The following is a 16,363-nucleotide window of genomic DNA, read 5'->3' as shown; positions in this document are numbered from 1 at the left end:
CCCTCCACCTCTCTCATTTCAGGGTTTGGGGGCACCCATGGGCATGGTGACAAAAGTCATCAGTGTTATCGAGACCCAAGTGCTGGGACACCAGGAGGACATGGGGAGAACCAGCTGGCCAGGTGGTAAAGCCCATCTGTATTATCAGTCTGTGGAGGCTGGGCTGCCACGAGGAGGTGATGCCCATGCTGCAATAGCGAAGCGTAACAGCACAGGGAGCACTGCCAGTTAAGGTAGGCAGCAGCAAGTCCTAGGTGAGACTCTGACCAGTGCTGCTGCTGGACAACAAAACCCACATTCTCCTAGTGGCCAGGGATGCTTCTGCTGCTGTCTTCCTCTGGGGAGAGACTCGAGAGATCTGTGTACTTTCATGTAGTATTGTGTGATGATAGACATGAACGTGGCCCAGTCTGCAGAGCGCCTGTCCAGCTGGCTGAAATGCCGTGTAACCCAAACTAGGCAGGTTCATGTGCTGCAGGCTGTGTCTCCCTTGCGTAGGAAAATGCTTGAGTAGACCTTCCCAGATAGGACAGCCCTGGCAGTGTGTCACCTTGGGAGCTTGGTCAGCCAACTCACTGCACAAGCTGTTTCTTTCTTTGTTTCTTAAGACAGTCACTACTGAATAACTTTCATTTGATGTGTTTTCCAGTCTGAATCTGTAGCCTTTGGAGGGAAGGTTATGGAACAGGACGAGGGCTTTTATGTACTAATTCTACAAGTTTCCAGTCAGTTTGTCTACTCAAATGGTACATGAGCAAATCCAGCCATTGTATACAGTGCCTGGGACAGCTGTGCAGCAACACTGCTGTTCACAGAAATCAGACTATCCCCATCTACAGTAACAGATATCCAGAGGGGGCACAGCTTTCCCTCCGTTCAGTCTCTCACTTCAGTTCTGCAGCAGGTAAAATCATCCCCATCTCACTGAAGAGACAAAGTTCTGTCAGATAGGCATCTGAGTACGCACGGTTAGAGCTCTGCTTCTCTCTGGACCAGACCTGAAGTCTGCTCCTTTCAACTAATTCCAGCCAGAAGGCCTGGTGTGAATTGCAACTCATGTTGGCTTTGTTGGTCCAGCAGAGTCCGCAGTGCCAAACACATCTGTCCAGCACGATTCTTTCAGTGCCTGTATAGGGTGGAAGATGTCTTAGCACGGATAGCTTAACTGAATGACAAAATCCAAAATGGAAATGGCGTGGCTCCTTTTAACGTTGCTGTAGCAGAGCTGTCAAATGAGCAGCTAATCTGAAGGGGAAGCAGAATGCTAAAGAGCTTAAATGGAAAACAGAGACATTGGAAACCCTATGGTAATGACCTCTGTTAAGGACAAGGGAGGAGACTGCGTACATTCTCGCGCAGGAGTGCCTTCAGCAGAGTGCTGTTGGGGAGAGCTGCATCCTTTGCTGACGTCAGAACTGTGGGAGAGGTATTATTTTTCTGCAGATCAAGTAGCAATAAATAAAGCAGTGTTCAAACCCACAGGATGCTCTGGGTATTACATAAACTGAGTGCATGACATGGGGCAAAAACACACCTGAACTGATTCTACAGCAACATAAATCTGAATAGTGATGTTAAGGAGAGCAGAACAATGCCAGCATGGGAGGACTCGTGCCCTCACCTCAAGTCTGCATCACTGTGGGCACAGTGAAAAGATACAGTGTGGTCCAGAGAGACATGCATTGTGAAGAGACAGTGGCAAACACTCGAATAGGGCACCTTGGGTTGGGAGTCTCTCACTTCACAGCAGTGTCATACTTTCACCCAGCTCCCTGGTCCCCTCTAGGATGTATCTCCCTTTATCTCTGTGTCCCGTTGGTGGGAACATTCCTCTCTGTGCCTCTGCCAGACTGCTGCAATTGGGTTGTTAGCAAAAATATCCCCGGCTGTCCGTGCAGGACACAGCAGATCAGGAGAGGCAAGGCTGCTCCATCTTCCAGCAGCCAGGCCCAGGCAGGTGCAAAGCTCAGTTCATCACCAGAACCTGCCAGCCAGGCTGAAGTCTGCCTCCAAGAAGACAAGAAAGGTCAGACAGTCTGACAGGCTCCTCTTCTGATGCTCTTAAGAATGCCAGAATATAATGCTATATATGATGCAGCTTGGGTGAGTTTGAGCCCTTTGGAGAAATACTTCCTGCTCACGTGCATCATTAACAGAAACGTCTCTCCTGTCTCTTTCTCTCCTATTGCAAGATGTAAAATATAGGGGCTCCCTACTGAGCTCTCTGTCTTTGAAATGTGTTGCTAAAGGTGTAAGAAGAAAATGAGAAGCCTCAGGGGCAGACTGTAGGCCATGTAATTTGGCTCTCATGTACTTGAATGTTCCTGCTTCAAGGGCCCACTTGCAAATTCCTTGCTGAGTGATCTGAAATTGTTTCCTTAACAAAAAGCTTGGTGAAGGCTGCCTGCATAGTGGGGTTTGGAGCTCCTTCTCTGATGGACCAAGCACCACAGAAGGGGCTGGGCAGCAATGTGCCTGCTGTCACTCAGAGGGCTGAAGGACAAAGCTGTGCTTTCTTTGCTGAGAAGAGAACTCGAGACATTCCTGCAGAGCTCATAGAGCCAAGAACTTGCAGGCGTGACCCGGCAGCCCAGCCACGGCACAGCAAGCAATTCTGAGAGATGGGCTGACGAGGCCACTGAAGTTCTCTTCTTCAGACATGCAAAATTTGAGGTCCTTTCTCCTCCGTGGTATTTGTCACTCTTCTTCACGAGGCTCAGCTCCGTGAATTCTGGTGCCCAGCAATTCCAGAGCAATCTTCTGGGTCGCAGAACATGGAAGGTTCACAGGCACAGCTCGTGGCAGGAAGGGGCTCCCAGAGCTTTGGTATCTTTTCATTCCTTGGAACAGCTCCACAGGTGAGCAGCAATGGGTTGGAAGCTTCCAAATAGTGTTGAAATGTTTCCCCAGATGAAAAGCCTTCGTAGGTCTGCTGTGACACAATAAAAATGTGGGCAAGGAAGAGCACCATTTGTAGGCAACACGTCACAGCTTTCTGCATAAATGTTCCCAGGCTTCTCAAACTGGGGATAACCAGAGAGAAGAGATGACCATGCTCAGTCCGCAGCACGCAGATACAGATCTAATACATCTGGCAGTTTTGCATGGAGTTCTTATTCCTCTAGTTAGTGGCTTCTGCTTTTCATTCTCGAGACGGACAACTATGGCTTAATTTCTTTTTTAATTAAGATTCTGCTCCTTGTGTAGATTGCTCTGCAAACATACCCATCAGCACTGGTAAGAATAGGGGTGTGATGTGAACTGTTTAGGAAAGCTGCATGAATTAGCAGTTGATGCAAAACTTGTTCTAGGGCACTGATTAATGTCATTTTAGGTACAGATGGCAGGCCCAAATCTTGTTTGTGGCGAAGTCCAGTGTTTGGTGAAGTTCAGTAATCACAGAACAGTACTGATCAGATACTGATGAATGGTGCCAAAGTAATCTTTTACATCAGCAGGAGTGAAAAATCATCATAGTTTCTGTGGGTGTTGATCTGGGAAAAGGGCAGTTCCTGGGCCAGGAGCATAGAGAGCATCAGAGGTAGAGGCAGAAGGAACTGCAGTGCAGAAATACTCCGGCTAATTAGGGAGTATGAAAAAGCAAAACCAGAAAGGCACAAAACAGAAAAAATCAATACCTTTCAGTAGGCAACTCTTCTTTTCCTGCCCAACCCAGTGCTAAATAAAGGGCTGCAGACAGAAGCAAGGGAGTTTAAATAGAGAACAGGACATTTTTTACAGCAGAGACTGGTGTCAGAGAAGGAGAGGAACTGCTGACACACTGAGTGCGTGTTCCTGTGTCCCCATTTGTGTAGTGCTGGGTAACCTCCAGGCGGACCTGTACCTACTTTCTGTGTCCACATCAGTGGAAAGAGCTCTGCACACTGTGCTGTGTAATAAAAGCTCCTTTGCATGCTCACAGAAGAGCACACAGAGAACCATGGCAGGAGCAGAACCCCGACGATACCCTGCTCCATTGGCTCCCAGCAGCCACCAGTCCATCAGAGTCCATCTCCACAAGCTCAGAGGAACATGGGGACACAGAGGCAGGCAAACTCAGATTAGGGACTCAGCAGAAGAGGCACACTGTCCCAGCAGAGACATAAAACCTACGCTGAGGAGACAAAGTCCAGGCATCCTCAGGATTCTGCCAGAGACCTGAGACATGGAATGCAGGGGAAGAGCATTGCAGAGCTGTGCAGAGCTTATGGAGAGCTGCTCAGGCAGGAACTAAAAGTCACACATTGAGGTGGCCCGAGGAGAACAAATGTGCAGAAGTGTGAGAAAAGGGGATTAAACAGGCCAGCAGCACGTAATTACTTTGCTGGTCAGGATGTTTGCCTGGCTGTGCCCTGTGGTCAGCACAGCTTGTCCTGCTTTCTTTCTGAGCTCCACTTCTAGCTGTTTTCCTGGGCTCTCTGTTTGGTATGGGAGTGCGTGCATGGGGCTCGTGTGAGCAGTACTACACCTGGAGCAGCACGGGTTTGCCAGAGTGTATGCAGGCTCTTAGATCCAGCCAGGATCGGGTGGGTGAGGAGCAAAGCGGTGGTCGCTGGAAGTGAGACCCTGCAGGCACCGGCAAATGGCTCAACAGGAGCCAGCGCTGTGCCCTGGCAGCCGGGTGGGGAAACACTTCTTTGCTGTGGGGACGATTCTCAGTAATGAACTTTCACGTTAAGCGCTCCGGAGAGGGGAACAACGCGAGGCTGTTCGTCTGCACGGACGCTCGGTGAGCTGCTTGGTGTCTGCGTGATGGCCACAGGTACGTGCTGCACACCTGCTCTGTGCCTGCCTTTGGGGAGCACGTTCTCAGCCTCACTCAGAGTTGGACCTGCAGCCAAGAGAGACAGCAGCTTCCCCTCTACCGGGCTGCTGGACTGGGCTTCTCAGTCGGCTGAGCTCTGGGACTTGACTGGAAAGGCCGTGCAGAGCCAGAAGGACTCCCCACAGGAAAACAAAACAAAACAAAACGAAGCAAACAAACAAACAAACAAACAAAAAACAAAGGCAACCGGCAGCGTGGGATCACCAGGGGGGGGAGAGATTGGGCAGGACAGCCGCAGCCGAGGGGGCAGAGAGCGGTCCGGCTGCGCAGCTTTCCGTGCAGGGGACCGTCTGAAATCTTTCAACGGGCGATGCCGCTTTGGGTCCAAACGCACGGCTCCCCTGCGGGGATGTGCTCCAAAGCAGACGGGGAAAGAGAGCGGACAGCGGACGGAGCGAAGGGTCCCTCCTCCCTGCGATCCCCCACGGGGATGTGCGGGATGTGCGGGATGTGAGGGATGAGCGGGATGTGCAGAGTGATGTGCGGGGTGAGCGGGATGTGCGGGATGTGCAGGCGCGGCCCCGGGAGGAGCTGCCCCTGCCCCGCCCCGGCTCCGCCCTCCCTGCCGGACAACGGCTGCCCCTGCCCCGCCGCCGTCGCAGTTCCGTGCCCGGCTCTCTGCGGAAGGTAACGGGGCGGCCCCGGTCCGAGGGATGCCTAGGGAGCCGGCAGCCCCGCGGGAGCCGCGGCGGGAGGAGAGGGCAGCGCGGGGCCGGTGCGGTGCGTGCGGGGGGTGCGGAGCAGCGCGGCCGTCCGGGCGTTCGGGAGCGATGGCTTCGGCCGGAGGAGGTGTTGCAGGACACATTGCGGCCGCCTTCGCTCTGCCTCGGCTATTTCTTGAAAGCCGTGCCAGAAAAAGCCTTTTCTAATATCCGTCTTTCAAGTTGCATATTGGGAAAAATTTATTCTCCGAAGGAATGAATGGTCAGGCCCTGGAACGGGCTGACCAGGGAAGTAGCGGACCTCCGCCCCTGGAGGTCGTCAAGAGATGTGGCACTGAGGGATGGGTAGTGTGCGTCGTGGCGATGGGTTTGGGTCGGGCTGGGTGATCTTAGAAGCCTTCCTCCAGCCATAATGATTCTGAGATACTATTGGAATTAATAACTGGCTTCAGCAGCTTCTCCTGTTATGCCTGACAATGAAGTGCTGGCGACCTTGAATGCTGAGGTCCTTGAATCCTCTCACTGCACGTAGCTTGTTGGGTGGCCTCTGACCCAGTCTCACACCAGACGCTGTGAGTTAGTATTTTGTTGCACAGGAGGAAGCTATAGATGCTTCCCCAAAAGAAAAGTCTCCGTTTTAGATTTGAGTTGATGATACCATCTTTTTAACCACAATGGGAAAATATTAGGAGGAAATTTTCACAGGAGGTTGAGGGAGACAAAGTCTGAGTGGTTTTAACACGCAGGTGATGGACGCAGTGTTCAGCAGAGGTCGTTTCCATGACCAGGGTGATGGTGTTGTTTTGTCTCTGTGCAAAACTCTGCCTAGGGTGGGAGGTGGGATCAGGGTGGCTGTGTGTGTTCCTCTGCCTGGGCAACCTGTTCTGAATGAACCAGCTGATCTGTGCCTCATGTTGTGCCATGTTCCTGCTGTGCCATCTCTGCAGCACCATTGTTGAATACACACTTAAGTAAGGCAGTGAGGATGGTGAGGCACTGGAACAGGTTGCCCAAGGAGGCTGTGGATGCCCCATCCCTGCAGGCATTCAAGGCCAGGCTGGATGTGGCTCTGGGCAGCCTGGGCTGCTGGTTGGCGACCTGCACACAGCAGGAGAGTTGGAACGAGATGATCACTGTGGTCCTTTTCAACCCAGGCCATTCTAGGATTCTGTGATTCTCCTTCCCATCAGGTTTGTGCGTCAGATTTACCTGTTTGTGAGATGCTGATGAGGCTGAATGGACTAAAGGGGGTGTATGACCAGAAATGTGAGGAAACCTGTTAGTCACAGGAACCTATTTCTGGAGCACTCCTACTATCAGAATGGTCTGCAAAACTGCAGATGGAGTGGCAGTCACCTTGGGAAGCCCTCAGTGAATCGCTTCTCGCATTTTTCCTTTGTTGTTTGTTGCACCCACTTTCATGTCAGTGCTCCCTGTAACACCACAGGGTGAAATGCTAGGAGAACTGTTATACTACCTGATAAAATCAAAGCTGTAGCTTTGATCTGGAATCCTGTGAGGTGGAACTTCATTCTCCCTGCAACGATTCCACATCACGCTAGCTGGGGAGGCATCTCACCCTTGCTCCATCTCTGCTTTTCCGAATTGGCCAGTGCAGCTCTGGAAGGGCTGATGAATTAGCTCAGGCATCAAACTGGGTTACAAGACCAAAAGCAGAGGGGCACTGAAACAATCTGAAGGAATGCAGCACTATAGAAAGGGAGGGGATGTCCCTGTTGTGCAAACAAGATGATGGAGCTGGCCGTATGGAGACAGGTCTTTCCCGGATTGAGCAGAAGGGCAGGAATGTTCAGGAGGGGAAGAAAGCTTAAAGGAAGTTGGTGATCCCTTCTGGGAAATGGCAGGTAAAGTTTGTTTCCACCAAGCTGGCACCACCTGTGCCAGCTACAACCACTGTGGGAAAGGGTGGTTGGGCAGCAGAAATGCCAGCATATGAGTGCAGCTGGGCTTGCAGCCAAATGTGGAGCTTGCCATACAGACTCCTTTGCTTCCCCAGTTTGGCTGTGGGTAGCAGGTTTACGGCACATGCTTCCAATTGTAATGCTGTCTAATGTATCCTGGGTTTCACCTCTGTATTTTAGTATATTACTCTCTGAGCAAGCTGCTAGCAAATAGAGCATTGCCTTTCATGCTGGAATGGTTTTAAACTGAGACAGGGGAGGTTTAGGTTGGATGTTAGGAGGAAGTTTTTCCCCCAGAGGGTGGTGAGGCACCGGCACAGGTTGCCCAAGGAGGCTGTGGATGCCCCATCCCTGCAGGCATTCAAGGCCAGGCTGGATGTGGCTCTGGGCAGCCTGGGCTGCTGGTTGTTGACCTGCACACAGCAGGGGGTTGGGACTGGATGAGCGCTGTGCTCCTTTGCAGCCCAGGCCGTTCTGTGATCCTGTGATTCTATGATTCTCATGTTTCCAAAGAGCCTGGCGTTGTTAAAGCTGAAGGCAAGGTCCTGGGCTTCTTGTGCAGTGGCTCCACATGCAGCATGAAATTTACAAGCCAGCATTTTTCAAGAGCACGTGCTTTCCCCTTACTCCATTCATGGCACTTGTCAAAAGGCTGTGCAGAAGTTGTTTCCCCATATACTGGCCTCAAGAGTAGTGACATCCTAAGTGCAAGATTACCTGAAGATGTGGGGGAACCCGTTGCATTGCCTGTCCTGAGCTTGTCCACGAGGTCAGTGGTCTTCAGAGCCATGTTTGCAGCTTCAAGGTCTGCACCACAACACGGAGACCAGTGCTGGTACATAGAGTTCTGCATTGAATTGTTGAATTTTCTTCCCTCCTGTTGTGCAAACTGCAAGTGGAATGAAAGCACTGCTTGTGGGAGCTTCTTGATTGAGTGCTGTTGAGCACACAGGGGCTGGGGAAGGGGATCTGAGTATGCTACGCTGAATAGAAAGTTACTCTTGGAAAGCTGAGTCAGGAAATTAGAGGGGAACATTCCTAATACACTGGTGGCTCTTGTCCAGAGAAATACAGCTGAAGGGATGAAAATCTTAATGCTTCCACACAAATCTAGTTTTAGAAGTGAAGGCTATTCAGAGCAGAGGCACTGCTTTTTGTCCTTTTTTTCGTTACACATTATCTTTATAATTTTCTTCCTTTCATGTGTAATGGAGCATGAAGCTTTTACCTCTCCCCTAGGGCACTTGCTGATATGATTATTATTCAGCGCCTGAAGTCTATGCATAAGTCCACAGTCTTGTCTTCTAGAGCTAATTCAGATGTGAAGCCTGTTAGTTCTGCAGAAGGTTCTTAAACTGTTGCAAATGTCTTCAGGAAGAAAGCTAATACCAGGCAGTTTGGCGGGGGTAGGCAGCAGCATACAGCTTATGTTCAGCATAATAGCATCTGGCCGCCAATAAGTCCAATCAAACCAGTGACAGGGACAGCCTCCAAAGTGTCTGGTAGCATGTGGTCAGCCTGCTTTTCTGGTGTTTGTGCCTGTTCCTGGACGCGCTCCTGCCTCCCTGCTTCCAGCCAAGCATTACTTGGATTATTCTTCAGGATTCCAAATGACACTGATTCTCCAGGCCTCTTAGGGAATGGGTATTCTCGAGATAACTGCTGTGGGTGACGTGGCTCACTGGAACCTGCAGGTGATCCTTCGCATGGTCAGCAGCTGCTCTGTCTCTTCTGTTGTTCTGCTGCAGCAGGGCCCTGCTCGGGGCTTGGGCATGGAAGGCACGCTGTCTCAGCTCTGCTGGTCCTGAGCAGCTCTGTGCCCCAGCAGCAAACAGCACGCCTGCAGGCTGAGTGGGTCACATGCATGTCATTTCTCTGCTCCGTGACTGCTCTGTCCCTGGGTCGTGCTGCTCCACAGGGCACGTCTATTGTAAGCCAGGATCCCCAGTGAGCAGCACCTGGAGGGAGGCTCTGAGAAGCCCTCTGCCAAGTGGCACGTCTTGTGTAATAAAGCCTCCATGGGTGCTGAGTGGCACGGTGGGAACAGGACGATCGCAGTGCTCAGGTATTTGGAATATGCAAGGAAAGGCAGCAAGAGAGCTGCGCCTTCAGTTATCCCTGATATTCCTGGAAGTCCACACGCAGTGTTTGCATCAGGCTGCCTTCATCAGCAGCAAAGCTTGCGGTACAATCTCTTGACTTCCTGTGCTACCAAGCGTTCAGTTAAAGACTTTGCACTCAACGCAGGTGGAGATGGTGTCATTTTTCCTTTGTTTGATTATCTTCCTGGCAGCAGCTGTTTTTAGGCTTTCATTAGGATTAGAAGCCAAGCAGGAGTGGTAATTTTTTTCCATGATATTAAAAAAAAAAAAGTGCTTAACAGTGAAGATCTTTCCATTTCAGATGCCAAGTAAACCAGGAAATACTACAGCTTGGAAGTGCTCTATGGGGGCAGTAGCTGGGGCACATTGTGTTTCTGACACGGATTGCTGAGATGTTTCATATGCCTTTGTTTCCACATGATGGCTCAGCTTTCCTCCTTTCAGACTGTACGTTCTGGAAGGAGGACTCTGTGTCAGGAGAGTGGCTGCTGGCCCATCCTCAGAGCCAGGGCAGCACAACACAGGCTCTCTTTGTGGCTGCCCACGGCAGCAGATGAGCCACAGACTGTACAAGGGGCTGTATAGGATGTGATGGTGTGCCCCATGTCTCAGTGCACATCCACACACCTCGAGCTTTTCATTTTCTGGGTCCTCACTGAGTTTCCCTAGCAGGGAGGAGCTGAGTGAAAATGCTCAGAAGTGTCACACAGGGGACATCAGCTCAGCTGCAGAGTCCTTGCTGGAAGTCAGGCTGTTCTGCAGCACCAAACCGATTATAGCCAGGGCTGATCAGACAAGCAGCTGACATAAGGGTGCAGGGGATAATCTAAATCCTGTTAGTGACATCTGCCAAGGTGTATATGATTGTGAAAGCTGTAGCAGTGACACGAAGCGATGATGGCAGCATGGTCCTGGAGCAGTCTCTGGTATCATCTTCCTGGCAAAGGCTGTCTTAGGTTCTGGTGGGAAGGTTTTATCCTGGTCCTTTGGTTCTGCTTTCTGTCCTGATCACATCTCAGAGAACACCTTTAGAAACTAGCACATGGGAGGCTGTAGAACTGTTTCGTCCCAGTGTCTCGTTGAGGGTGGCTGACCTTCCAAAGCTTTGTTGCGGAGACACCTGGTGCCAAATGAGTCTTTGGGGGCAGCCCAGGCTCACAATGAACTATTTTTGTCAGGAAATAGCTGAGCTTGCTCCTGCCTGCCCGGGAGGCAGAGTAGCCTCACCCTGCAGTGGTACTTGTAGGAGAGCAAGAGTTTAAGGAGCAGAGATAGATATCACCAGTTTCACTGATGCCTCTGCTCTGTAGATGATGCATTTTGTGACCCAGATCCCCTATCTGGTGAACAGAAAGAGGAGTTTGGCTGTGTGGGATTTGCTTCTTCTGAACCAGCACCCACCTGGTTCTGCACCCGGTCATGCTGTCCAGGTTGGAGAGTCCTTCCCTGGCTGACGGATCCCACAATGTCTTTCAAGGTCCTCCTGCTCTCCTCTGAGTTAGGAGTGTTCATTAGCTGCTAACAACCTCAGTGAGTGCCTGAGCAGAGTCCTTTTGGGTCTGAAAACCACTGGAAAGACTGGGGCCTGCTGGCCGCTGCATGTGAGCTAGAGGGTTTCTCAGTGCTGTTTTCCCAGCCAATGAGATGGGACACGTTGCAAAAGAGAGCATGGCTGCTCCCCTGTCTGCTTCTTAGATCAGCAGGCAGCAGACAGCTGGTCACTGGGGAATAGCATGCCTGATGAGTGGAGCCTCTGCAAGAACCAGCCCCACTTCATCTCAGCAGCAGTCTGAGGATCGATCATTAGCTTTGCTGGTACTGAAATCCGCCTCCAAGAGCCCTTCCAACCACAGTAGCTGAAGTTCGGACACTAGCAGGATCACAGATTTGTTTGCCATGAGAAGACACCAAAGATGTGATGAAGTGCACAGGCCTGTTGTGTTGGATTATGTGTTGTCATTTGTTGTTGTTTTTTCACAACTTGGTCTGTAATGTGTCTTTCAGAGCTGTAGAATACAATGTCCTCATAGCACTGCATGCAAAGCACAGACATCACGTTCTCCAGGGGAACTGCTGAAGTTCAGCATCACTGGGGTTAGTTTGCAGTGCAGGAGATCTGATCCAGAAGTAGCCATCCACCAAAGGATAAGAAAAAAGGTGGAACGTTTCTCCCCAGAGCTGCTGCAGAAGCTACGGCAGCGTTGGGGTTCCTGGCAGGGAAGGGTCAGAGGCAGGGCTTGATTATCTTCCATGGCCAGACAGTCCTGTGCACACATCAAGGCTTTCTGTGCAGGTTGTGCAGCACTAGATGAGCTGGAGCTCAGCTTCCTCAGCTGGTTGTTCTCATGGTTGTCTGTGCTTGTAAGCATTGCTTCGGAGTGGCTGGGAGGCTGGCTTGGGGTTGGGAGGAGGAAGACTTAAAAGCCTTTTCCCCCTCAGTAAATTCACGTAGGAAGTAGGAATGCCGCATTAATCCTTGCGTAGCTGGGCTTGCTCCTTCAGCCCTCAGAAAGCGAGTTGGAATAATTGGGTCCCACCTGCCAAGTCTGACTTCATTCTGCATTGGCAACATCAGCAGAGCTGGCAGCTGGAGTGGTAAGGCAAATTCCAATTGTTTGCTTTGTGGGTACTAAAGTGTCTGCTACAGAGAAGAAAGCGGAGTGGTCTCACTGCGTCTGCCATAAATACACGTATTCTCAAAGCAGTGTGTGTGTGTCACTGCTGCTCGTTCCCAATGGTCAGAACAAATTCATGATAAATTTAGCCCAAATTCATGATAAATTTAGCCCAAATTCCAGTAAACGTAAAGCAAAAAAAAAAAAAAAAGGATTCTTCTTCATTTGCCTCACACGCATGTATCTAGGATGGTTTATCAGGGGTGCTCTTATTGCCTCTGTGAAGGTTCAAAAATGCAAATCAGTTCTGAAACTTCAGTGGTACTGAAACTGCATCAGTGCCACTCTGGAGGGGGCACTCCAGGAACATCCGTGCGGGGTGGTCGATCTGTGATGAGTCGGTACTGCTGATGTCAAGTTGAAGTGTTGCAGATGGGCCTTCTGTGCACTACTGCACGTTGTAGCAGGATGTCCTCTCCTGCTCTGCAGAGCCCGGGAAATCACTAGTGACCACAAGAGGTTTTGCAAGCTTTGTGGAGAGGTTCATGTGCAAGGGAGCCCCTGAAAGCAGAAGAAAATGATTTTGCTCAGCTAGTCTGATCTGATGGTACACATCTGATGACGCCTGTGGGAGAAGTGGAGACAGGTTGTCCTTCCCACTGCATCACAGCTATTGGAGCTCAGTGCAGTTCCACCACCTGAAGTCAGACCTGCCCATGGTCTCCTGCCTGCCTCCCCACAGGCAGTCTGTTCTAGATGCTCTCTGGTGGCCTGTGTGACAGTGGGGACAAAACTGAGAGGCTATGTAAGGAAAGGCATTGTGCTAAGTGTTATGAAGAGGATCGGAGATCGCCTACCCTAGGTGAGCCCTGTTCTGTCTGCTGGTTGCTCTGATGGTGTTTTGGCTTGGTAATGTCTTAGCAATGTCTGCCATTGCAAGGTGCCAGTGTGTATTGTAACACAGTGGAAGAGCAAAGGCTGCCATCCCACACAGCTACACTTCATCAGACCTTGCAGGGCTGCTTACCAGCAGCACCATGGTGTGTCCTGAAGTTTGTTGCATGGGCAGTGAGAACGTGAACTGCTGGGGTGAACAAAGTCCCAGCTGTGTGTGATCAGAGCAAGGCTGCTTTTTTTTTGAAGCAGAGGGAGAATGCATGGCCCTTCTTTGATGCTGTGGTAGCCAAGGGAGGCTGTGGGGAAGAAAGCCTATCCTCAGCTGGGTGTGTGGTGTGGGAGGGACACTTCTGCTGCTGTGGCACAGATGCATAATTTATGATGCTGGTGAAGACTGGCTGTTCCTGCAACATCTGTTCTCTGTGTCATAAGTAGACATGCTCCCTACTCCCTATAAGTAGACACGCGGTGCCTACGCACTGAGATTAGCCTGGTCTCCAAGTCAGCGTTGTTCCCAGAGAGCCCAAACCATCCAGGTTTCCTCTGAGGCACCAAGCGTGAGTTGTCTGCGTGAGCCGGTGGTTGAGCAGATACACAGCAAGTCTGTTCTTCCTATAGCAGATCTTAAGGGTCTGAGGTGTGTAGATCCTAGTCCGCTCAAGCTGCTTAATCGTGTGCTCAGGGGCTTGGCTCCAAAATATTTCCAAGATAACAGGTGCAAGTGGGAGGAAGATGTAGATCAGAGTTGGCGTTTTTGTTTGCTTTTGTTGTTGGTTGTGTTTGTTTGTTTGTTTGTTTGTTTTTCATCTTTTAACATTCTTTTTAGGGGATTCAAGCATTTCTGTTTGTTCCTGAAGCTTTTGCCCTCACTAAGTAGGCTCAGAGGCTTTTTCCATAAATTCCATGTTGTGAAGCACAGCACAAGTATAGAGGGGATAGCCTGTCTTTTCTGCAAAGAAGGAAAATGAGAGTCAGCAATAGAGGATGGACCTGCATGTAGAGGTAACAAAGCATCAGTGTGTAACTGGTCTTGATGCATCTGTAGATGAAGCTGCAGGCATCTCGGCATCTGAGCAGAGGGAGAGCTTCTTGGGGCAGAGGAGTGGCTGCGAGCAGGACTTTCTCCGTAGCTCTAAGGGGAATTCTAAAGAACTAAAAGTACGTTGGGATGAAGATTGAATCTCCAGAGAGATTCAAAGAGCGTGTCAGCCACACTGTTAGGTGCGTGTTGTGGGGTCTGGGGAGCTAACAGACAGAAAAGGTGAAGTACTGAGGCTGAAGAAGGCATGCGGAGCATAGGCGATGACTGCTCAAGCCTTGGTTTGATATGTCATATATATATGTATATGTCTTCCTGGCTGCGGAACTGTTATCTGATTATTTCCCAGTTATCCATCCGGAAAAGGTACTTTTCCTTCTGAGAGCACTATTTGGTTGCAAAGATACTGATTTTCAGCTCAGAGATGCTGCTGGGTGTAGGAGCAGTGTGAAGAGGGCAGGGTTTTTTATTGTGTTGCCTCACGAAAAGCAGCCAAGAGAAAGCTCAAGAAGGAGCAGAGTGGCTGAATCTTATGACCCCCATTTCTGTTCATTGTTGTGTGGGTGAGTCGTGAGACGAGCCAGAATGGCTTCCAGGGAGGAAAGGAGATGTTGATGAATTCAGAGGAGTGGAGAAAGTGCTAAGGAGCAGGGGAAGTTCAGATTGTGTTCAGACACAATGCATCATACTTCATCTGACAGCTTCCGACCATCTCGTTTATTGTTCTGGTATGAACTTGATAATATTTTTGCTGTAATGGATCATCAACCACTGTCCTCTGCGCTGTCCCAGCATAAAAGAAAATGTCCCTGACGTGCTGGGCTTGTTGTCTGAATAGGAGACAGAAAGAAAAGCTGGGGACGCACAAATCTTGCAGTCTGAGCAGAAGACAGTGTAAAAGGTGGATATAATAATTCTGAGTTGGTCAATATTTGACATACAAAGGGTTGATGATCTTCATGACGCTTCGTAGGTGCAAACATTTCCAGATCATTTTGCGTTTGGCTCTCCTGCAGCCCACAGTATTTTCCAGAGTTGGAACAAATCCTCAGAGTGGTGTGTGGCTGCAGGTTTTCTGTAACTTGAAAGGCACGGTGTTGAAGTTACAAATGAGCTGTTTTACCGGGGCAATGATAGAGTGATCAGTTGAGCTTTCCCTCTTTTTCTTTAAAGCTGCTCTCCCTTGTCCTATTGCTACATCGGCTGCAGGAAGGACCCTCCTCATCTTTCTTGTTGACACCCCTTTAAATACTGAGAGACAGCAGTGAGGTCTCTCCAGGATCTTCTCTCTGCTAAACACCTCCAGCTCTTTCAGCCTGTCTTTGTAGGAGAGATCCTCCAGCCCTCTGTTCTTCCACTAGAAGTCTCTGAAGACTGGAGGAAAGACAAGATCACTTTTATCTTCTGGAGAGGCAAGAAGGAATAGCTGGGAAACTACAGAGTGCTCAGCCCCACTTCCATCCTGGGAAGGCGGTGGTACGGCTAATCCTGGAAGCCACTTCCAGGCATCTGAAGGATGAGAGAATCATCAGGAGCCAGCATGATTCACACAGAGCATTTGACAGCTTGGAAAGCTGCTGTGTTGAAATGGGCAACCTGATGGGTGAGGGAAGAGCAGTGGGTGTAGTCTGCCCAGACTTGGTGGGCTGCTCCTCATAGAGAAGCTGCTGATGGGTGGATCAGGGGCTGGTAGAATGGCTGTGCCCAGAGGGCACCAGTCAGTTGTGCAAGTTCTGGCTGGAGTGATTTCCAGTAATTAGTGGTGAACATCTGGGGTCAGTACTGAGTGCAGACCTGTTCAGTACCATCATTAATAATCTGGATGATGGGGCAGTGTTCCCTCGGCAGCCTCACAGATGGCACAAATCTGGGAGGAGTGGCTGGCACGCTAAAGGACTGTGCTGCCATTCAGCACTTGGCAGGCTGGAGAAAAGGGCTTTCGAGCCTTCTGAAGGTCCACGAAGGGAGGAACAGCCCCAGGCACCAGAACATGCTGAGACCACTCAACTGGAAAGCAGCTCAGCGGAAAAAGACCTGGGGTCCTGGCGCACACCAAGTTGAACACGAGCCAGCAAGACGCCCTGGTCCTCAGGCTGGCTACTGGTTTCCTTGGCTATATTAGGCCAAGTATTGCCTGCAGATGATGGAAAGTGATCTTTCCCCTGCACTCTGCACCACTGAGGCCTCACCTGGAGCACCATGTCTAATTCTGTGCTCCCCTGGGCAAGAGCTATTGGAGAGACTCCTGCAAAGGAACAGGACCATCTCTCCTACGAGGACGGGTTAGGGAGCGGGACTGTT

This window comes from Tympanuchus pallidicinctus, unplaced genomic scaffold, assembly GCF_026119805.1.
Source record: "Tympanuchus pallidicinctus isolate F22 unplaced genomic scaffold, pur_lepc_1.0 scaffold4, whole genome shotgun sequence".
Classification (NCBI taxonomy): Eukaryota; Metazoa; Chordata; class Aves; order Galliformes; family Phasianidae; genus Tympanuchus; species Tympanuchus pallidicinctus.
The sequence above is the reverse complement of the archived record's forward strand: the minus strand, read 5'-3'. Positions refer to the sequence as shown.